Source organism: Aquarana catesbeiana, linkage group LG13, assembly GCF_042186555.1.
Source record: "Aquarana catesbeiana isolate 2022-GZ linkage group LG13, ASM4218655v1, whole genome shotgun sequence".
In the NCBI taxonomy this organism is placed as follows: Eukaryota; Metazoa; Chordata; class Amphibia; order Anura; family Ranidae; genus Aquarana; species Aquarana catesbeiana.
This window is the reverse complement of record NC_133336.1, coordinates 215,392,759-215,417,429: the sequence shown is the minus strand read 5'-3', so window position 1 is coordinate 215,417,429 and position 24,671 is coordinate 215,392,759. Positions and strand designations below refer to the sequence as shown.

General features: G+C 47.4%; 1 protein-coding gene and 1 pseudogene across 1 annotated transcript in view; both read left to right on the top strand.

Annotated features, from left to right (window-relative positions):
• Positions 1–24,671, top strand: part of ILF2 (interleukin enhancer binding factor 2) — a 341,977-nt gene that overhangs the window by 283,777 nt on the left and 33,529 nt on the right.
• Positions 2,683–24,671, top strand: part of LOC141117541 (immunoglobulin superfamily DCC subclass member 3-like) — a 36,393-nt pseudogene continuing 14,404 nt past the window's right edge.

Here is a 24,671-nt window from a genome sequence, read left to right as displayed (position 1 = left end):
TTGTTTTCTTGGTGACTATGGTCCCAGCTGAGATCATTGAGAAGATTCTCCCGTGTAGTTCTGGGCTGATTCCTCACCGTTCTCATGATCATTGAACCACCATGAGGTGAGATCTTGTATAGAGCCCCAGACCGAGGGAGATCGATCGTTATTTTGTGTTTCTTCCATTTGTGAATAATCGCACCAACTGTTGTCACCTCTCATCAAGCTGCTTGGCGATGGTTTTGTAGCCCATTCCAGCCTTGGGTAGGTCTACAATCTTCTCCCCGACATCCTTGGACAGCTCTTTGGTCTTGGCTTCTGTGGACAGGTGTCTATTTTACAGGTAACAAGCTGAGATTAGGAGCACTCCCTTTAAGAGAGAGTGCTCCTAATCTCAGCTCATTACCTGTATAGAAGACACCTGGGAGCCAGAAATCTTGCTGATTGATAGGGGATCAAATACTTATTTCACTCATTAAAATGCAAATCAATTTATAACTTTTTTGAAATGTGTTTTTCTGGATATTTTTGTTGTTATTATCTCACTGTTCTAATAAACCGACCAATAAAATGATAGACCGATCGTTTCTTTGTCAGTGGGGCAAACGTACAAAATCAACAGGGGATTAAATACTTTTTTTTCCCTCACTGTATCTGAAAATAGTTTCCACGGCACCTGGGAAGGATCTCTGCTGTTTAAACTGTCCAATCAGGTGAGAGTCGGCTCCTTTTATGTATCGGATGCCCTAAACCGTCTGCTGGTAGAGGAAATGGCCAGCAGGGGGCAAGATTTTCAGGTGCATCATGGGAATAACTCTCAAAGGGGGGACAATAATGAACTATAGTAAGAAATATAGGAAAATATCTAAAATTAGTATAACAACAATAAATCTAAAAATAGTAAGACATATACTCATTTTAAATATTTTTCCTTTATTACTTACTATTTTTACATTTATTTTAGATCTATTATTGTTATACTAATTTTAAATATGTTTCCTATATTTCTTACTATAGTACATTACTTTATTCTATTTTTATATTTATTGTTGTCATTTAAAAATTTAGTACAACAACAATAAATATAAAAATAAAATTTTGAACTATAGTAAGAAAAATATAGGAAACACATTTAAAATTAGTATAACAACAATAGATATAAAATAAATATAAAAATAGTAAGTAATATACTAATTTTAAATATATTTTTCCAATATTTCTTACTATTTTTATATTTATTTTATTTTTATTGTTATACTAATTTTAAATATTTTTCCGATATTTCTTACTATAGTTTATTATTTTATATTTATTGTTGTTATAGGAAAAATATTTAAAATTAGTATAACAATAAATATAAAATAATAAACTATAGTAAGAAATATAGGAAAAATATTTAAAATTAGTATAACAATAAAAAATAAAATAAATATAAAAATAGTAAGAAATATAGGAAAAATATTTAAAATTAGTATATTTCTTACTATTTTTATATTTATTTTATTTTTATTGTTATACTAATTTTAAATATTTTTCCTATATTTCTTACTATAGTTTATTATTTTATGTTTATTGTTGTTATAGTAAGAAATATAGGAAAAATATTTAAAATTAGTATAACAATAAAAATAAAATAAATATAAAAATAGTAAGAAATATAGGAAAAATATTTAAAATTAGTATATTTCTTACTATTTTTATAATTAGTATATTTATTACTATTTTTATATTTATTTTATTTTTATTGTTATACTAATTTTAAATATTTTTCTTATATTTCTTACTATAGTACATTATTTTATGTTTATTGTTGTTATAGTAAGAAATATAGGAAAAATATTTAAAATTAGTATAACAATAAAAATAAAATAAATATAAAAATAGTAAGAAATATACTAATTATAAAAATAGTAAGAAATATACTAATTTTAAATATTTTTCCTATAACAGTAAATCTAAAATAAATACTAATAAAATATTAAAAATTTAGTATAATAATAAATCTAAAACAAATACTAATAAAATAATTATACATGACAGTCCTTGTTCAGTCATTTCCTGTTAGAGGGTGACAACGCTCACTTCCTGTCTCCCGGTTGTCCTCATGCGTTGTCACCCCCTCGCACAGACTATAAGTGGCGATTTCAGCGCACCTTCCGCAGGCGCGGTCCACCGTTGTCACCGTCACCATGCAGACATCGCTGGAGGCCATTTAGATAGGAAGTGGCTGCAAAGAGTTTGCAGGAGATCAGCAGCACTGAGATGGAACAAAAATGCAGGCAGGCTGGCGTGTGATCATGGCTGATGTGACTGAGCCCCAGATGACGTCGTGCTCACCTCGTTGTGTTTTTGGTAAATTGATACATTTTGTATCTTATAACAAATACTTCCCGCTGGATCTCCGACTCGTATTCTTCTTTTTTCCTAAAGCCGAACTCCGGGGCAGATACAGACGTCACAAATGAATACGACGATCCGATCATCAATAGATCACTTAAGACAAGTCCCTGAATGTGACCTGATATCGGCCTCCTGCAGTTCCTGTACAGCAGAGCTCAGACTGGGGGAGGGAGAAGCAGCACAAGAAGGGAATCGGCTCGTGTGCTGATAGGAGAAGAGAGCAGAGTGACTGAGAAGCGAGCTCATCGCTGCGCTGCTTCTCCCTTCACTGTCCTGTCACAATCTGGGGGCTCGTCCGGGATGACCTGGGTACAGGAAGTGGGTTAGATGAAGCCGTCCATCACACTGATACAAATTGTTCTGGAATCATCTGTGAAACTTTGACCACCCAGAGCGAGGGAACCTTATGAATTGGGAACCCCTCATAATGGGCACAGCGGGCGTACAGACCCGGGAACTCAGCACAGGGATGGTGGGAACCCCTCATAATGGGCACAGCGGGTGTACAGACCCAGGAACTCAGCACAGGGATGGTGGGAACCCCTCATAATGGGCACAGCGGGTGTACAGACCCAGGAACTCAGCACAGGGATGGTGAGAACCCCTCATAATGGGCACAGCGGGTGTACAGACCTGAGAACTCAGCACAGGGATGGTGAGAACCCCTCATAATGGGCACAGCGGGTGTACAGACCCGGGAACTCAGCACAGGGATGGTGAGAACCCCTCATAATGGGCACAGCGGGTATACAGACCTGAGAACTCAGCACAGGGATGGTGGGAACCCCTCATAATGGACATAGCGGGTGTACAGACCCGGGAACTCAGCACAGGGATGGTGGGAACCCCTCATAATGGACATAGCGGGTGTACAGACCCGGGAACTCAGCACAGGGATGGTGAGAACCCCTCATAATGGGCACAGCGGGTATACAGACCCGGGAACTCAGCACAGGGATGATGGGAACCCCTCATAATGGGCACAGCGGGTGTACAGACCCGAGAACTCAGCACAGGGATGGTGGGAACCCCTCATAATGGGCACAGCGGGTGTACAGACCCAGGAACTCAGCACAGGGATGGTGAGAACCCCTCATAATGGGCACAGCGGGTGTACAGACCCGGGAACTCAGCACAGGGATGGTGGGAACCCCTCATAATGGGCACAGCGGGTATACAGACCCGGGAACTCAGCACAGGGATGGTGGGAACTCCTCATAATGGGCACAGCGGGTGTACAGACCCGGGAACTCAGCACAGGGATGGTGGGAACCCCTCATAATGGGCACAGCGGGTGTACAGACCCGGGAACTCAGCACAGGGATGGTGGGAACCCCTCATAATGGGCACAGCGGGTGTACAGACCTGGGAACTCAGCACAGGGATGGTGAGAACCCCTCATAATGGGCACAGCGGGTGTACAGACCCGGGAACTCAGCACAGGGATGGTGGGAACCCCTCATGATGGGCACAGCGGGAGGTGTACAGACCTGGGAACTCAGCACAGGGATGGTGAGAACCCCTCATAATGGGCACAGCGGGTGTACAGACCTGAGAACTCAGCACAGGGATGGTGAGAACCCCTCATAATGGGCACAGCGGGTGTACAGACCCGGGAACTCAGCACAGGGATGGTGAGAACCCCTCATAATGGGCACAGCGGGTGTACAGACCCGGGAACTCAGCACAGGGATGGTGGGAACCCCTCATAATGGGCACAGCGGGTGTACAGACCCGAGAACTCAGCACAGGGATGGTGAGAACCCCCTCATAATGGGCACAGCGGGTGTACAGACCCGGGAACTCAGCACAGGGATGGTGAGAACCCCTCATAATGGGCACAGCGGGTGTACAGACCTGAGAACTCAGCACAGGGATGGTGAGAACCCCTCATAATGGGATCTGTCTCGCGTGTGTTAATGGGCACAGCGGGTGTACAGACCCGGGAACTCGGCACAGGGATGGTGAGAACCCCTCATAATGGGCACAGCGGGTGTACAGACCCGGGAACTCAGCACAGGGATGGTGGGAACCCCTCATAATGGGCACAGCGGGTGTACAGACCCGGGAACTCAGCACAGGGATGGTGAGAACCCCTCATAATGGGCACAGCGGGTATACAGACCTGAGAACTCAGCACAGGGATGGTGGGAACCCCTCATAATGGGCACAGCGGGTGTACAGACCCAGGAACTCAGCACAGGGATGGTGGGAACCCCTCATAATGGGCACAGCGGGTATACAGACCCGGGAACTCAGCACAGGGATGGTGGGAACTCCTCATAATGGGCACAGCGGGTGTACAGACCCGGGAACTCAGCACAGGGATGGTGGGAACCCCTCATAATGGGCACAGCGGGTGTACAGACCTGGGAACTCAGCACAGGGATGGTGAGAACCCCTCATAATGGGCACAGCGGGTGTACAGACCCGGGAACTCAGCACAGGGATGGTGAGAACCCCTCATAATGGGCACAGCGGGTGTACAGACCCGGGAACTCAGCACAGGGATGGTGAGAACCCCTCATGATGGGCACAGCGGGAGGTGTACAGACCTGGGAACTCAGCACAGGGATGGTGAGAACCCCTCATAATGGGCACAGCGGGTGTACAGACCTGAGAACTCAGCACAGGGATGGTGAGAACCCCTCATAATGGGCACAGCGGGTGTACAGACCCGGGAACTCAGCACAGGGATGGTGGGAACCCCTCATAATGGGCACAGCGGGTGTACAGACCCGGGAACTCGGCACAGGGATGGGGGGAACCCCTCATAATGGGCACAGCGGGTGTACAGACCCGGGAACTCGGCACAGGGATGGTGAGAACCCCTCATAATGGGCACAGCGGGTGTACAGACCCGGGAACTCAGCACAGGGATGGTGGGAACCCCTCATAATGGGCACAGCGGGTGTACAGACCCGGGAACTCAGTACAGGGATGGTGAGAACCCCTCATAATGGGCACAGCGGGTGTACAGACCCAGGAACTCAGCACAGGGATGGTGAGAACCCCTCATAATGGGCACAGCGGGTGTACAGACCCAGGAACTCAGCACAGGGATGGTGAGAACCCCTCATAATGGGCACAGCGGGTGTACAGACCTGAGAACTCAGCACAGGGATGGTGGGAACCCCTCATAATGGGCACAGCGGGTGTACAGACCTGAGAACTCAGCACAGGGATGGTGGGAACCCCTCATAATGGGCACAGCGGGTGTACAGACCCGGGAACTCAGCACAGGGATGGTGAGAACCCCTCATAATGGGCACAGCGGGTGTACAGACCCGGGAACTCAGCACAGGGATGGTGAGAACCCCTCATAATGGGCACAGCGGGTGTACAGACCCGGGAACTCAGCACAGGGATGGTGGGAACCCCTCATAATGGGCACAGCGGGTGTACAGACCCGGGAACTCAGCACAGGGATGGTGAGAACCCCTCATAATGGGCACAGCGGGTGTACAGACCCGGGAACTCAGCACAGGGATGGTGGGAACCCCTCATAATGGGCACAGCGGGTGTACAGACCCGGGAACTCAGCACAGGGATGGTGGGAACCCCTCATAATGGGCACAGCGGGTGTACAGACCCGGGTTCTGTATTTTTGGTGGTTGGTGTTGGGTTGGGATCGATGTATGATGCCCGTCTCTCTCCGGGGTGGGGGGAGGGGGGGTGATCATTGTGTCCCCAGTTGTCTCTGTGACCTCTGACTCCCCCCCTCCTCCCCCCTCTGGGACCAGGAAGACAATGGAGGGGGGGTGGGGGTGGGGGGCTGTTGTGACCTCCGCAGTCCCCCTCCCCCTCTCCCCGGGTGGTGGTGGTGGTGGGGGGGGGGGGGGTTGTCCCCTCTGTCAGATCTTTTCTCAGGATTCTCAGTGTTGAGGATTATTTGGGGTCACCAGAGGCTCTTCTCCATCACAGCAACCGAGATCTCCGATCGATTTCCGTTATCCTGAGGAGCCCCCCGTCCTCCGATCACCATGTGGAATCGTCTCCTGGGATTGGCTCTTCTCCTCCGCGGTGGTGAGTCCCATTCATGTGTTCGGTATAAACGCCGTGTAGATTGTAAGCTCTTCGGTACAAGTGAAGATCGATGTTTGTCCCCAGGGATGATTGAAGACATTTATTGTTGACTGTCGTACTACCTCTGCTGGAAGTTTATTCCAATCACCAACTACCCTTTCCATTTGTCGTAGAATTTTGATCGATGATGTTGTAGAATTTTGATCGATGATGTTGTAGAATTTTGATCGATGATGTTGTAGAATTTTGATCGATGATGTCGTAGAATTTTGATCGATGATGTTGTAGAATTTTGATCGATCGTGTCATAGAATTTTGATCGGCGATGTTGTAGAATTTTGATCGATGATGTTGTAGAATTTTGATCGATGATGTTGTAGAATTTTGATCGATCGTGTCATAGAATTTTGATCGGCGATGTTGTAGAATTTTGATCGATGATGTTGTAGAATTTTGATCGATGATGTCGTAGAATTTTGATCGATGATGTTGTAGAAATTTGATCGGCGATGTTGTAGAATTTTGATCGATGATGTCGTAGAATTTTGATCGATGATGTTGTAGAATTTTGATCGGCGATGTCGTAGAATTTTGATCGGCGATGTTGTAGAATTTTGATCGATGATGTCGTAGAATTTTGATCGATGATGTTGTAGAATTTTGATCGATCGTGTCATAGAATTTTGATCGGCGATGTTGTAGAATTTTGATCGATGATGTTGTAGAATTTTGATCGATGATGTTGTAGAATTTTGATCGGTGATGTTGTAGAATTTTGATCGATGATGTCTTAGAATTTTGATCGATGATGTCTTAGAATTTTGATCGATGATGTCTTAGAATTTTGATCGATGATGTCTTAGAATTTTGATCGATGATGTTGTAGAATTTTGATCGGTGATGTTGTAGAATTTTGATCGATGATGTCTTAGAATTTTGATCGATGATGTCTTAGAATTTTGATCGATGATGTTGTAGAATTTTGATCGATGATGTTGTAGAATTTTGATCGATGATGTCGTAGAATTTTGATCGATGATGTTGTAGAATTTTGATCGATCGTGTCATAGAATTTTGATCGGCGATGTTGTAGAATTTTGATCGATGATGTTGTAGAATTTTGATCGATGATGTTGTAGAATTTTGATCGATCGTGTCATAGAATTTTGATCGGCGATGTTGTAGAATTTTGATCGATGATGTTGTAGAATTTTGATCGATGATGTCGTAGAATTTTGATCGATGATGTTGTAGAAATTTGATCGGCGATGTTGTAGAATTTTGATCGATGATGTCGTAGAATTTTGATCGATGATGTTGTAGAATTTTGATCGGCGATGTCGTAGAATTTTGATCGGCGATGTTGTAGAATTTTGATCGATGATGTCGTAGAATTTTGATCGATGATGTTGTAGAATTTTGATCGATCGTGTCATAGAATTTTGATCGGCGATGTTGTAGAATTTTGATCGATGATGTTGTAGAATTTTGATCGATGATGTTGTAGAATTTTGATCGGTGATGTTGTAGAATTTTGATCGATGATGTCTTAGAATTTTGATCGATGATGTCTTAGAATTTTGATCGATGATGTCTTAGAATTTTGATCGATGATGTCTTAGAATTTTGATCGATGATGTTGTAGAATTTTGATCGGTGATGTCTTAGAATTTTGATCGATGATGTCTTAGAATTTTGATCGATGATGTCTTAGAATTTTGATCGATCGTGTCATAGAATTTTGATCGGCGATGTTGTAGAATTTTGATCGATGATGTTGTAGAATTTTGATCGATGATGTTGTAGAATTTTGATCGATGATGTTGTAGAATTTTGATCGATGATGTTGTAGAATTTTGATCGATGATGTTGTAGAATTTTGATCGATAGTGTCATAGAATTTTGATTGATGATGTTGTAGAATTTTGATCGATGATGTTGTAGAATTTTGATCGGTGATGTTGTAGAATTTTGATCGATGATGTTGTAGAATTTTGATCGATGATGTTGTAGAATTTTGATCGATGATGTTGTAGAATTTTGATCGATGATGTTGTAGAATTTTGATCGATGATGTTGTAGAATTTTGATCGATGATGTCGTAGAATTTTGATCGATGATGTTGTAGAATTTTGATCGATGATGTCTTAGAATTTTGATCGATGATGTCTTAGAATTTTGATCGATGATGTCGTAGAATTTTGATCGATGATGTTGTAGAATTTTGATCGATGATGTTGTAGAATTTTGATCGATGATGTTGTAGAATTTTGATCGATGATGTCGTAGAATTTTGATCGATGATGTTGTAGAATTTTGATCGATCGTGTCATAGAATTTTGATCGGCGATGTTGTAGAATTTTGATCGATGATGTTGTAGAATTTTGATCGATGATGTTGTAGAATTTTGATCGATGATGTCGTAGAATTTTGATCGGTGATGTTGTAGAATTTTGATCGGCGATGTTGTAGAATTTTGATCGGCGATGTTGTAGAATTTTGATCGATAGTGTCATAGAATTTTGATCGATGATGTCGTAGAATTTTGATCGATGATGTTGTAGAATTTTGATCGATGATGTTGTAGAATTTTGATCGGCGATGTCAGAATCCGATCGGTGATCACAAAACTTAGCTTTATAAGGGTGGCCTTACAAATATCGAAATCTGATCAATGTAGATACGAGCGAGGGGAAAAACAATCGATCATCAATGAAAATATCAGCTAATGAACATATTCGGTATTATTTTGCATTCTAAAAATATTGATACAATCGATCAGTCATACGTCTAAATAACCACTTGGGGGATCTGAATTACGATTCTCATGAGCCGCGCAGATATCTTGTTTGATCTTTCTAAAGCGATCGACAAATTTCTGCCATGATCGATCGCCTTGGTAGAGTCAAAATTGACCCAGAGCTCAATAAATTGATCAATCGGGGGAATCTTTTAATCATATTGAGTGATTGGTTGTATGATCCTATTGAGGTGTGTTTCCCAATCTGTACAATCTCCTTTAGATATACCAGTAACGAATGTGATCTAATGAGATTGTGGAGGGATTGCACAATCAGATTGTAGTATATATGCCCCCCCCCCCCCCCCCACGCCTGATTGGATGCTAATTGAATGGATTGTTCAGGTTTGTCCTCGTATTATACAGTTTTTACAGTAAATCTGAAGGAGATTGTACAATCAGGTTGGATCGTGTATGGCCAGCTTTAAATTTTACCATTGCCCATCAGGACCTGATTGTACAATCTCCTTCAGATTTATGTAGTGCAAGCTCCCGCCTGATTGGATAGATTAGGTAGGTCCTCGCATTCCGAAGTTCTTGAGAAGGATCAAAAAGCAGATTTTACAGTCAGATTGTAACATGTACTCAGTCGTCGGAGGTGGACGCACCCGGATGCAGATCGATCGCAGTGTTGCTCGGTGGGGTTGTTAGCCTTTTGGGTGGGGGGGGGGGGGGCGAATCCTGCGATCCAGACAAGTCATTATTACTTCCAGTAGACAGATAGTGGGTGGATCCCCAAAGATCTAAGGAGGGTCCTCCAAAACGTAAAATGAGGACCAAGTTCTCCCCCCACCACCTCCATTCCTCCACTAATTATGACAAGGTGGGGGGAGAACTTGGTCCTCGTTTTACGCTTTGGAGGACCAAGTTCTCTTCCCATCACCTCCGTTCCTCCACTAATTATGACGAGGTGGTGGGGGGAGAACTTGGTCCTCATTTTACATTTTGGAGGATCAAGTTCTTCCCCCACCACCTCGATTCCTCCACTAATTATGACGAGGTGGTGGGGGGAGAACTTGGTCCTCATTTTACATTTTGGAGGACCAAGTTCTTCCCCCACCACCTCGATTCCTCCACTAATTATGACGAGGTGGTGGGGGGAGAACTTGGTCCTCATTTTACGCTTTGGAGGACCAAGTTCTCTTCCCACCACCTCCATTCCTCCACTAATTATGACAAGGTGGGGGGAGAACTTGGTCCTCGTTTTACGCTTTGGAGGACCAACTTCTCTTCCCATCACTTCCGTTCCTCCACTAATTATGACGAGGTGGTGGGGGGAGAACTTGGTCCTCATTTTACATTTTGGAAGCCCAAGTTCTCCCCCCACCACCTCCATTCCTCCACTAATTATGACAAGGTGGGGGGAGAACTTGGTCCTCGTTTTATGCTTTGGAGGATCAAGTTCTCTTCCCATCACCTCCGTTCCTCCACTAATTATGACGAGGTGGTGGGGGGAGAACTTGGTCCTCGTTTTACCTTTTCAGGACCAAGTTCTTCCCCCATCACCTCCATTCCTCCACTAATTACGACAAGGTGGTGGGGGGAGAACTTGGTCCTCATTTTACATTTTAGAGGACCAAGTTCTCCCCCCACCATCTCGATTCCTCCACTAATAATGATGAGGTGGTGGGGGGAAGAACCTGGTCCTCATTTTACGTTTTCAGGACCAAGTTCTCCCCCCACCACCTCCATTCCTCTACTAATTATGACGAGGTGGTGGGAGGAGAACTTGGTCCTCATTTTACGTTTTGGAGGACCAAGTTCTCCCCCCACCATCTCGATTCCTCCACTAATAATGATGAGGTGGTGGGGGGAAGAACCTGGTCCTCATTTTACGTTTTCAGGACCAAGTTCTCCCCCCACCACCTCCATTCCTCTACTAATTACGACGAGGTGGTGGGAGGAGAACTTGGACCTCATTTTACGTTTTGGAGGACCCTTCTTTCATGGGCTCTGGCGGCGAAATGGTTAACGTCGGCAGAGAATAATAATTAGGTGACTGCAAGGAGTGGGGGGATGGGAGTCTTTGGGGTTAAATAAAGGAATTGGTGGGGGGGATATGCATTCATCCTTCATCCTGCCTGACAGCATGAATGGAGGCCCCCTCCCCCCTCCTCCATCTGTAGTAGGGACAGTCTGCAGACCAGTGCAATGCTCTGCAGGGCTGTCTTCTTCACTCCACAATCATTAAAACCATGCAGACCGTCATACTCATCCACTGGCTTCACCGCTTCCCATCTCCCAGTCGGTATGATATCTGGAGTGTTGACTTTACCGGCGGCTACGCGTTTCATGTCCGGGACTCAGAACGTGGTGAAGCCAAAGGATGGACATGACAGCCAGGCAAGTTGGCATTTTCAGAGAACGGATCAGCCCTGCTTACAGTTTCACATTACAGTGACTTCCTCTCCCCCCCCCCCCCTTTTTTTTTGTCCTCTGCAGTTCCCGCTCTCAGCGGTGACCTCTCCTTCCTCACGGAGCCGGCCGACGCTGTGGTGGTACGGAATCAGCCGCTGACCCTCCACTGCCTGGCGAAAGGGGAGCCGCCCATCAACATCACCTGGTACAAGGACGGCAAGCCCCTCCCCGGCGCCGCCCACATCCAGCAGCTCCGCAACGGGTCGCTCTGGATCGGACACTTCCAGAAGAGGCAGCGAAACGCGTCGGAGGCTGGAGAGTACAGCTGCTCAGCCCAGAACCGATACGGGAGGCTGCTGAGCCGCAAGGCCAAAGTCCAGCTGGCATGTAAGTGGTCGGGGGGACGAGAGCTTTCCAGAAATTTCTGAGAAAAAAGGTTTTGCTATTTTTTTTGGGCAAAGCGCGTCGGATTCAATGAGGAGGGAGGGGGAATTCAGTTTTGTTTTTTGGTTTTTAAGGATACAATGTAAATGCTTAGTATACTGAGGCTCCTCCCACTTTACCTGGACATTCTTTGAATGCATCATGTGATCTGTGCTGCAGTACTGGAGTGGTGCCCAATGCTGTGACCCTCACAAACCGCCAGATCAACATCGCCAAATCGGTAATGTTTGTGGTAATTACTCTCTCTCTGTGTTCCTCAGTTCTGTCTCATTTCCATCTGAACCCCCAACCGATGGGCGTAACGGAGGGGGGAGTCGCCCGATTCCACTGCCTGACCACATCCGTCCCTAAAGCCACCATAACCTGGGAGAGAAACCGCACGGTCCTGACCACCTCCGACCCCAGGTGAGCCCACTATGTTCAAGATACCCCCCCAACCTCAGTCCCTCTGATATACCCCAACCCCCCCAACCTCAGTCCCTCTGATATACCCCAACCCCCCCAACCTCAGTCCCTCTGATATACCCCAACCCCCCCAACCTCAGTCCCTCTGATATACCCCAACCCCCCCTAACCTCAGTCCCTCTGATATACCCCAACCCCCCCAACCTCAGTCCCTATGATATACCCCAACCCCCCCAACCTCAGTCCCTCTGATATACCCCAACCCCCCTAACCTCAGTCCCTCTGATATACCCCAACCCCCCTAACCTCAGTCCCTATGATATACCCCAACCCCCCCAACCTCTGTCCCTCTATTATACCCCAACCCCCCCAACCTCAGTCCCTCTATTATACCCCAACCCCCCTAACCTCAGTCCCTCTGATATACCCCAACCCCCCTAACCTCAGTCCCTCTGATATACCCCAACCCCCCCAACCTCAGTCCCTCTATTATACCCCAACCCCCCCAACCTCAGTCCCTCTGATATACCCCAACCCCCCTAACCTCAGTCCCTCTGATATACCCCAACCTCCCTAACCTCAGTCCCTCTGATATACCCCAACCCCCCTAACCTCAGTCCCTCTGATATACCCCAACCCCCCTAACCTCAGTCCCTCTGATATACCCCAACCTCTGTCCCTCTATTATACCCCAACCTCCAACCTCTGTCCCTCTATTATACCCCAACCTCAGTCCCTCTATTATACCCCAACCCCCCTAACCTCAGTCCCTCTATTATACCCCAACCCCCTAACCTCAGTCCCTCTATTATACCCCAATCCTCCCTCTGTCCTTCTATTATACCCCAATCCCCCCTCTGTCCTTCTATTATACCCCAATCCCCCCTCTGTCCTTCTATTATACCCCAATCCCCCCTCTGTCCTTCTATTATACCCCAATCCTCCTCTCTGTCCTTCTATTATACCCCAATACCCCCTCTGTCCTTCTATTATACCCCAATCCCCCCTCTGTCCTTCTATTATACCCCAATCCTCCTCTCTGTCCTTCTATTATACCCCAATCCCCCCTCTGTCCTTCTATTATACCCCAATCCTCCTCTCTGTCCTTCTATTATACCCCAATCCTCTCTCTGTCCTTCTATTATACCCCAATCCTCCCTCTGTCCTTCTATTATACCCCAATCCCCCCTCTGTCCTTCTATTATACCCCAATCCCCCCTCTGTCCTTCTATTATACCCCAATCCTCCCTCTGTCCTTCTATTATACCCCAATCCTCCCCTCTGTCCTTCTATTATACCCCAATCCTCCCTCTGTCCTTCTATTATACCCCAATCCTCCCCTCTGTCCTTCTATTATACCCCAATCCTCCCCTCTGTCCTTCTATTATACCCCAATCCTCCCTCTGTCCTTCTATTATACCCCAATCCCCCCTCTGTCCTTCTATTATACCCCAATCCCCCCCTCTGTCCTTCTATTATACCCCAATCCTCCCTCTGTCCTTCTATTATACCCCAATCCTCCCCTCTGTCCTTCTATTATACCCCAATCCCCCCTCTGTCCTTCTATTATACCCCAATCCTCCCCTCTGTCCTTCTATTATACCCCAATCCCCCCTCTGTCCTTCTATTATACCCCAATCCTCCCCTCTGTCCTTCTATTATACCCCAATCCTCCCTCTGTCCTTCTATTATACCCCAATCCTCCCTCTGTCCTTCTATTATACCCCAATCCTCCCTCTGTCCTTCTATTATACCCCAATCCCCCCTCTGTCCTTCTATTATACCCCAATCCTCCCCTCTGTCCTTCTATTATACCCCAATCCTCCCTCTGTCCTTCTATTATACCCCAATCCTCCCTCTGTCCTTCTATTATACCCCAATCCCCCCTCTGTCCTTCTATTATACCCCAATCCTCCCTCTGTCCTTCTATTATACCCCAATCCTCCCTCTGTCCTTCTATTATACCCCAATCCTCCCTCTGTCCTTCTATTATACCCCAATCCCCCCTCTGTCCTTCTATTATATCCCAATCCCCCCTCTGTCCTTCTATTATACCCCAATCCTCCCTCTGTCCTTCTATTATACCCCAATCCCCCCCTCTGTCCTTCTATTATACCCCAATCCTCCCTCTGTCCTTCTATTATACCCCAATCCTCCCCTCTGTCCTTCTATTATACCCCAATCCCCCCTCTGTCCTTCTATTATACCCCAATCCTCCCTCTGTCCTTCTATTATACCCCAATCCTCCCCTCTGTCCTTCTATTATACCCCAATCCCCCCTCTGTCCTTCTATTATACCCCAATCCCCCCCTCTGTCCTTCTATTATACCCCAATCCTCCCTCTGTCCTTCTATTATACCCCAATCCTCCCCTCTGTCCTTCTATTATACCCCAATCCCCCCTCTGTCCTTCTATTATACCCCAATCCTCCCCTCTGTCCTTCTATTATACCCCAATCCTCCCCTCTGTCCTTCTATTATACCCCAATCCTCCCCTCTGTCCTTCTATTATACCCCAATCCCCCCTCTGTCCTTCTATTATACCCCAATCCTCCCCTCTGTCCTTCTATTATACCCCAATCCTCCCCTCTGTCCTTCTATTATACCCCAATCCTCCCCTCTGTCCTTCTATTATACCCCAATCCCCCCTCTGTCCTTCTATTATACCCCAATCCTCCCCTCTGTCCTTCTATTATACCCCAATCCTCCCTCTGTCCTTCTATTATACCCCAATCCTCCCTCTGTCCTTCTATTATACCCCAATCCTCCCTCTGTCCTTCTATTATACCCCAATCCCCCCCTCTGTCCTTCTATTATACCCCAATCCTCCCCTCTGTCCTTCTATTATACCCCAAACCTCCCTCTGTCCTTCTATTATACCCCAATCCTCCCTCTGTCCTTCTATTATATCCCAATCCCCCCCTCTGTCCTTCTATTATACCCCAATCCCCCCCCTCTGTCCTTCTATTATACCCCAATCCCTCCTCTGTCCTTCTATTATACCCCAATCCTCCCTCTGTCCTTCTATTATACCCCAAACCTCCCTCCGTCCTTCTATTATACCCCAATCCTCCCTCCGTCCTTCTATTATATCCCAATCCTCCCCTCTGTCCTTCTATTATACCCCAATCCCCCCTCTGTCCTTCTATTATACCCCAATCCCTCCCTCTGTCCTTCTATTATACCCCAATCCCCCCTCTGTCCTTCTATTATACCCCAATCCCCCCTCTGTCCTTCTATTATACCCCAATCCTCCCTCTGTCCTTCTATTATACCCCAATCCTCCCCTCTGTCCTTCTATTATACCCCAATCCTCCCCTCTGTCCTTCTATTATACCCCAATACTCCCCTCTGTCCTTCTATTATACCCCAATCCCCCCTCTGTCCTTCTATTATACCCCAATCCTCCCTCTGTCCTTCTATTATACCCCAATCCTCCCCTCTGTCCTTCTATTATACCCCAATCCCCCCTCTGTCCTTCTATTATACCCCAATCCCCCCTCTGTCCTTCTATTATATCCCAATCCCCCCTCTGTCCTTCTATTATACCCCAATCCCCCCTCTGTCCTTCTATTATACCCCAATCCCTCCTCTGTCCTTCTATTATACCCCAATCCCCCCTCTGTCCTTCTATTATACCCCAATCCCCCCTCTGTCCTTCTATTATATCCCAATCCTCCCCTCTGTCCTTCTATTATACCCCAATCCCCCCTCCGTCCTTCTATTATACCCCAATCCCCCCTCCGTCCTTCTATTATACCCCAATCCCCCTTCCGTCCTTCTATTATACCCCAATCCCCCCTCTGTCCTTCTATTATACCCCAATCCCCCCTCTGTCCTTCTATTATACCCCAATCCCCCCTCTGTCCTTCTATTATACCCCAATCCCCCCTCCGTCCTTCTATTATACCCCAATCCCCCCTCTGTCCTTCTATTATACCCCAATCCCCCCTCTGTCCTTCTATTATACCCCAATCCTCCCCTCTGTCCTTCTATTATACCCCAATCCTCCCCTCTGTCCTTCTATTATACCCCAATCCTCCCCTCTGTCCTTCTATTATACCCCAATCCCCCCTCTGTCCTTCTATTATACCCCAATCCCCCCTCTGTCCTTCTATTATACCCCAATCCCTCCTCTGTCCTTCTATTATACCCCAATCCCTCCTCTGTCCTTCTATTATACCCCAATCCCCCCTCTGTCCTTCTATTATACCCCAATCCCCCCTCTGTCCTTCTATTATACCCCAATCCCTCCTCTGTCCTTCTATTATACCCCAATCCCTCCTCTGTCCTTCTATTATACCCCAATCCTCCCTCTGTCCTCCTATTATATCCCAATCCCCCCTCTGTCCTTCTATTATACCCCAATCTCCCCCTCTGTCCTTCTATTATACCCCAATCCTCCCCTCTGTCCTTCTATTATACCCCAATCCTCCCTCTGTCCTTCTATTATACCCCAATCCCCCCTCTGTCCTTCTATTATACCCCAATCCTCCCTCTGTCCTTCTATTATACCCCAATCCCCCCTCTGTCCTTCTATTATACCCCAATCCCCCCTCTGTCCTTCTATTATACCCCAATCCTCCCCTCTGTCCTTCTATTATACCCCAATCCTCCCTCTGTCCTTCTATTATACCCCAATCCCCCCCTCTGTCCTTCTATTATACCCCAATCCTCCCCTCTGTCCTTCTATTATACCCCAATCCTCCCTCTGTCCTTCTATTATACCCCAATCCCCCCTCTGTCCTTCTATTATACCCCAATCCCCCCTCTGTCCTTCTATTATACCCCAATCCTCCCCTCTGTCCTTCTATTATACCCCAATCCTCCCCTCTGTCCTTCTATTATACCCCAATCCTCCCTCTGTCCTTCTATTATACCCCAATCCCCCCTCTGTCCTTCTATTATACCCCAACCCCCCTAACCTCAGTCCCTCTGATATACCCCAACCCCCCCAACCTCAGTCCCTCTGATATACCCCAACCCCCCCCAACCTCAGTCCCTCTGATATACCCCAACCCCCCTAACCTCAGTCCCTCTGATATACCCCAACCCCCCCAACCTCAGTCCCTCTGATATACCCCAACCCCCCCAACCTCAGTCCCTCTGATATACCCCAACCCCCCTAACCTCAGTCCCTGTGATATACCCCAACCCCCCCCAACCTCAGTCCCTCTGATATACCCCAACCCCCCCTAACCTCAGTCCCTCTGATATACCACAACCCCTTAACCTCAGTCCCTGTGATATACCCCAACCCCCCAACCTCAGTCCCTCTGATATACCCCAACCCCCCCAACCTCAGTCCCTCTGATATACCCCAACCCCCCCAACCTCAGTCCCTCTGATATACCCCAACCCCCCCAACCTCAGTCCCTCTGCTATACCCCAACCCCCCTAACCTCAGTCCCTCTGATATACCCCAACCTCAGTCCCTCTGATATACCCCAACCCCCCCCCCAACCTCAGTCCCTCTGATATACCCCAACCCCCCTAACCTCAGTCCCTGTGATATACCCCAACCCCCCTAACCTCAGTCCCTCTGATATACCCCAACCCCTTAACCTCAGTCCCTCTGATATACCCCAACCCCCCTAACCTCAGTCCCTCTGATATACCCCAACCTCCCTAACCTCAGTCCCTCTGATATACCCCAACCCCCCCAACCTCAGTCCCTCTGATATACCCCAACCTCAGTCCCTCTGATATACCCCAACCTCAGTCCCTCTGATATACTCCAACCTCCCTAACCTCAGTCCCTCTGATATACCCCAACCCCCCCAACCTCAGTCCCTCTGATATACCCCAACCCCCCTAACCTCAGTCCCTCTGATATACCCCAACCCCCCTAACCTCAGTCCCTCTGATATACCCCAACCCCCCTAACCTCAGTCCTTCTGATATACCCCAACCTCTGTCCCTCTATTATACCCCAACCTCCAACCTCTGTCCCTCTATTATACCCCAACCTCAGTCCCTCTATTATACCCCAACCCCCCTAACCTCAGTCCCTCTATTATACCCCAACCCCCCTAACCTCAGTCCCTCTATTATACCCCAATCCCTCCTCTGTCCTTCTATTATACCCCAATCCTCCCTCTGTCCTTCTATTATACCCCAATCCTCCCCTCTGTCCTTCTATTATACCCCAATCCCCCCTCTGTCCTTCTATTATACCCCAATCCTCCCTCTGTCCTTCTATTATACCCCAATCCTCCCCTCTGTCCTTCTATTATACCCCAATCCTCCCCTCTGTCCTTCTATTATACCCCAATCCTCCCCTCTGTCCTTCTATTATACCCCAATCCCCCCCTCTGTCCTTCTATTATACCCCAATCCTCCCTCTGTCCTTCTATTATACCCCAATCCTCCCTCTGTCCTTCTATTATACCCCAATCCTCCCCTCTGTCCTTCTATTATACCCCAATCCTCCCTCTGTCCTTCTATTATACCCCAATCCTCCCTCTGTCCTTCTATTATACCCCAATCCTCCCCTCTGTCCTTCTATTATACCCCAATCCTCCCCTCTGTCCTTCTATTATACCCCAATCCCCCCCTCTGTCCTTCTATTATACCCCAATCCTCCCTCTGTCCTTCTATTATACCCCAATCCTCCCTCTGTCCTTCTATTATACCCCAATCCCCCCTCTGTCCTTCTATTATACCCCAATCCTCCCTCTGTCCTTCTATTATACCCCAATCCCCCCCTCTGTCCTTCTATTATACCCCAATCCTCCCTCTGTCCTTCTATTATACCCCAATCCCCCCTCTGTCCTTCTATTATACCCCAATCCCCCCTCTGTCCTTCTATTATACCCCAATCCTCCCTCTGTCCTTCTATTATACCCCAATCCCCCCTCTGTCCTTCTATTATACCCCAATCCTCCCCCCTGTCCTTCTATTATACCCCAATCCCCCCTTTGTCCTTCTATTATACCCCAATTCTCCCTCTGTCCTTCTATTATACCCCAATCCTCCCTCTGTCCTTCTATTATACCCCAATCCCCCCTCTGTCCTTCTATTATACCCCAATCCTCCCCCCTGTCCTTCTATTATACCCCAATCCCCCCTTTGTCCTTCTATTATACCCCAATCCCCCCTCTGTCCTTCTATTATACCCCAATCATCCCTCTGTCCTTCTATTATACCCCAATCCTCCCTCTGTCCTTCTATTATACCCCAATCCCCCCTCTGTCCTTCTATTATACCCCAATCCCCCCTCTGTCCTTCTATTATACCCCAATCCTCCCCTCTGTCCTTCTATTATACCCCAATCCTCCCCTCTGTCCTTCTATTATACCCCAATCCTCCCCTCTGTCCTTCTATTATACCCCAATCCTCCCCTCTGTCCTTCTATTATACCCCAATCCCCCCTCTGTCCTTCTATTATACCCCAATCCCCCCTCTGTCCTTCTATTATACCCCAATACTCCCTCTGTCCTTCTATTATACCCCAATCCCCCCTCTGTCCTTCTATTATACCCCAATCCCCCCTCTGTCCTTCTATTATACCCCAATCCTCCCCTCTGTCCTTCTATTATATCCCAATCCTCCCTCTGTCCTTCTATTATACCCCAATCCCCCCCTCTGTCCTTCTATTATACCCCAATCCCCCCCTCTGTCCTTCTATTATACCCCAATCCTCCCCTCTGTCCTTCTATTATACCCCAATCACCCCTCTGTCCTTCTATTATACCCCAATCCTCCCTCTGTCCTTCTATTATACCCCAATCCCCCCTCTGTCCTTCTATTATACCCCAATCTTGCCCTCTGTCCTTCTATTATACCCCAATCCTCCCTCTGTACTTCTATTATACCCCAATCCTCCCCTCTGTCCTTCTATTATACCCCAATCCCCCCTCTGTCCTTCTATTATATCCCAATCCTCCCTCTGTCCTTCTATTATACCCCAATCCTCCCCTCTGTCCTTCTATTATACCCCAATCCTCCCTCTGTCCTTCTATTATACCCCAATCCTCCCTCTGTTCTTCTATTATACCCCAATCCTCCCCCCTGTCCTTCTATTATACCCCAATCCTCCCTCTGTCCTTCTATTATACCCCAATCCCCCCCTCTGTCCTTCTATTATACCCCAATCCTCCCCTCTGTCCTTCTATTATACCCCAATCCTCCCCTCTGTCCTTCTATTATACCCCAATCCCCCCCTCTGTCCTTCTATTATACCCCAATCCTCCCCTCTGTCCTTCTATTATACCCCAATCCCTCCTCTGTCCTTCTATTATACCCCAATCCCCCCCTCTGTCCTTCTATTATACCCCAATCCTCCCCCCTGTCCTTCTATTATACCCCAATCCTCCCTCTGTCCTTCTATTATACCCCAATCCCCCCTCTGTCCTTCTATTATACCCCAATCCTCCCTCTGTCCTTCTATTATACCCCAATCCTCCCCCTGTCCTTCTATTATACCCCAATCCTCCCTCTGTCCTTCTATTATACCCCAATCCTCCATCTGTTCTTCTATTATACCCCAATCCTCCCTCTGTCCTTCTATTATACCCCAATCCTCCCTCTGTCCTTCTATTATACCCCAATCCCCCTCTCTGTCCTTCTATTATACCCCAATCCCCCCTCTGTCCTTCTATTATACCCCAATCCTCCCCTCTGTCCTTCTATTATACCCCAATCCCCCCTCTGTCCTTCTATTATACCCCCAATCCCCCCCTCTGTCCTTCTATTATACCCCAATCCTCCCCTCTGTCCTTCTATTATACCCCAATCCCCCCTCTGTCCTTCTATTATACCCCAATCCTCCCTCTGTCCTTCTATTATACCCCATTCCTCCCTCTGTCCTTCTATTATACCCCAATCCTCCCTCTGTCCTTCTATTATACCCCAATCCTCCCCTCTGTACCTCTATTATACCCCAATCCTCCCTCTGTCCTTCTATTATACCCCAATCCTCCCCTCCTCCCTCTGTCCTTCTATTATACCCCAATCCTCCCCTCTGTCCTTCTATTATACCCCAATCCTCCCCTCCTCCCTCTGTCCTTCTATTATACCCCGTTGCTCCTATGTCTCTGTATATATGCCCTCTTTAACCCCCGTTGTGGTTCTTATCATGACATTAGTGAGTGTTATGAGAACTGACCGTCTGATAGGTAACAGGAAGATTTGGGGGTACGGTGGGTTTAGTGAAGGGTTTATCTTGAAAGGTTGTGGGGGTGTCTCTTCCTGATATAGGGAGGGAGGCCACTGATTACGTTTGGCTCATGTATGTCGGACGCACCCGGGAAGGAAAGTGGGTTTTCATTGAGTGTGACCCCAGAACTTTGAACGTCTGATTTCTGTCCAGGTACACCGTCCTCCCAGATGGCATCTTGCAGATCTCAGGTGTAACACGCGATGACATCGGCACCTACAGATGTCTGGCTAGGAACCCGGTCAACAGCCGACACAGCAAGGAGGCGTGGCTGACTCTAGCAGGTAAGTCATTGGACGTCCGCTCCCTCCCTTGGTGAAGAACTCACCAATTGCGTACCAGCTGGTCACCTGATCTCTGTCCCCAACAGACTCCACCCATCCCAGTAACCAAGAAACCGGTCATTCTCTCCGGGCCACAGAACCTAACTCTAACCGTCCACCAGACCGCCATCTTGGAGTGCGTCGCCACTGGCAACCCGCGTCCTATCGTGTCCTGGAGCCGCCTGGGTAAGACATTTTTTTTTTTATTCGGCCACCAGGGTTATCGTGACCATTGGCCACCAATAACATTTTAGGTCTTCTATTTTGTCAGCAACCTCTGTGCTATATGACTGCTTTACCTGAAGAGCGAGACTCCGATTTTCAGAACCTGAGAATATTTGTTTCACAACCAAGTCCATCACCAATCCTAAATAGTGTTTTAAATATGAGAATGGCAAGATGCACTTGTAGGTCTATTTTACTATGTTCATGCAGCAGGGGATGGTTGGGACTGAAGCTCCAGCTCTTTGCCTGTTCTCCTTTTAGTTGTTCCTCCAAGCATCGCCGCTGTCGGCCCCGATAATCGTAATTTGCCTTCGTTTTGGGAGAGTTTACATCATTAGTAGGACCTCAACAACCGCACACTTTCTTCTGTTCCCCCCCCCCCAGACGGGCGATCGATCGGAGTGGAAGGGATCCAGGTTTTGGGGAACGGAAACCTGATGATATCGGATGTGTCCGTGAAGCATTCTGGCGTCTACGTCTGCGCTGCCAACCGTCCGGGTACGAGGGTCCGGCGCACAGCTCAGGGGATGTTATTGGTCCAAGGTGAGTCCCATCTGGGAGGATATTCTGTGTCCGATCCATAATATATTATACGTTGAGGTGCCACCTTATGTCGTAGCGTTGTACCAAACATGAGGTCATGAGACACGGGCCATATAATGAGCACAAACTTCAACATCCTGGAAGAAAGAGCTTCCAGTCTATTGGGGTGTGAGGGAGGATAGAAAAGGTAGAAGACCTTACAATCTGGGTATAAGGGAGGATAACAAAGGAGTGGACAGGGGACAACTCTGTGAATGCCCTTGAATGGCCCAGACTTGACCCCGATTGAAAATCTCTGGAGAGATCTGTAAATGGCTGTGCAGCACGGTGGCCAAGACCATACAGCGGTATAACAGGACAGGTTCCACTCAGAACAGGCCTCACCATGGTCCACCAAAGAAGTTGAGGTCACGTGATCAGCGTCATATCCAGAGGTTGTCTTTGGCAAATAGACGTATGAGTGCTGCCAGCATTGCTGCAGAGGTTGTAGGGGTGGGGGGTCAGCCTGTCAGTGCTCAGACCATACGCTGCACACTGCATCAGATTGGTCTGCATGGCTGTCATCCCAGAAGGAAGCCTCTTCTAAAGATGATGCACAAGAAAGTCCACAAACAGTTTGCTGAAGACAAGCAGACTAAGGACATGGATTACTGGAACCATGTCCTGTGGTCTGATGAGACCAAGATAAACGTATTTGGTTCAGATGGTGACAAGCGTGTGTGGGGGCAACCAGGTGAGGAGGACAAAGACAAGTGTGTCTTGTCTACAGTCAAGCATGGTGGTGGGAGTGTCATGGTCTGGGGCTGCATGAGTGCTGCCGGCACTGGGGGGCTACAGATCATTGAGGGGACCATGAATGCCAACATGTACTGTGACATACTGAAGCAGAGCATGATCCCCTCCCTTCAGAGACTGGACCGCAGGGCAGTATTCCAACATGATAACCACCCCAAACACACCTCCAAGATGACCACTGCCTTGCTACAGAAGCTGAGGGTAAAGGTGATGGACTGGCCAAGCATGTCTCCAGACCTAAACCCTATTGATCATCTGTGGGGCATCCTCAAACGGAAGGTGGAGGAGCACAAGGTCTCTAACATCCACCAGCTCCGTGATGTCATCATGGAGGAGGGGAAGAGGACTCCAGTGACAACCTGTGAAGCTCTGGTGACCTCCATGTCCAAGAGGGTTAAGGCAGTGCTGGAAAATAATGGTGACCACACAAAATATTGACACTTTGGGCCCAATTTGGAGATTTTCACTTAGGGGTGTACTAACTTTTGTGACATACTGTGTACCAAGCTTGTAGCATCATACTCAAAAAGACTGGAGGCTGTAATTGGTGCAAAAGGAGCTTCACCAAAGTATTGAGCAAAGGCTGTGATATTTATGTACATGGGAGGAGCCTGTGATATTTATGTACATGGGAGGAGCCTGTGATATTTATGTACATGGGAGGAGCCTGTGATATTTATGTACATGGGAGGAGCCTGTGATATTTATGTACATGGGAGGAGCCTGTGATATTTATGTACATGGGAGGAGCCTGTGATATTTATGTACATGGGAGGAGCCTGTGATACTTATGTACATGGGAGGAGCCTGTGATACTTATGTACATGGGAGGAGCCTGTAATACTTATAACATGGGAGGAGCCTGTGATACTTATGTACATGGGAGGAGTCTGTGATACTTATGTACATGGGAGGAGCCTGTGATACTTATGTACATGGGAGGAGCCTGTGATACTTATGTACATGGGAGGAGCCGGTGATACTTAGGTACATGGGAGGAGTCTGTGATACTTAGGTACATGGGAGGAGCCTGGGATACTTAGGGACATGGGAGGAGCCGGGGATACTCAGGTACATGGGAGGAGCCGGGGATACTCAGGTACATGGGAGGAGCCTGTGATACTTATGTACATGGGAGGAGCCTGTGATAGTTATGTACATGGGAGGAGCCCGTGATACTTATGTACATGGGAGGAGCCTGTGATACTTA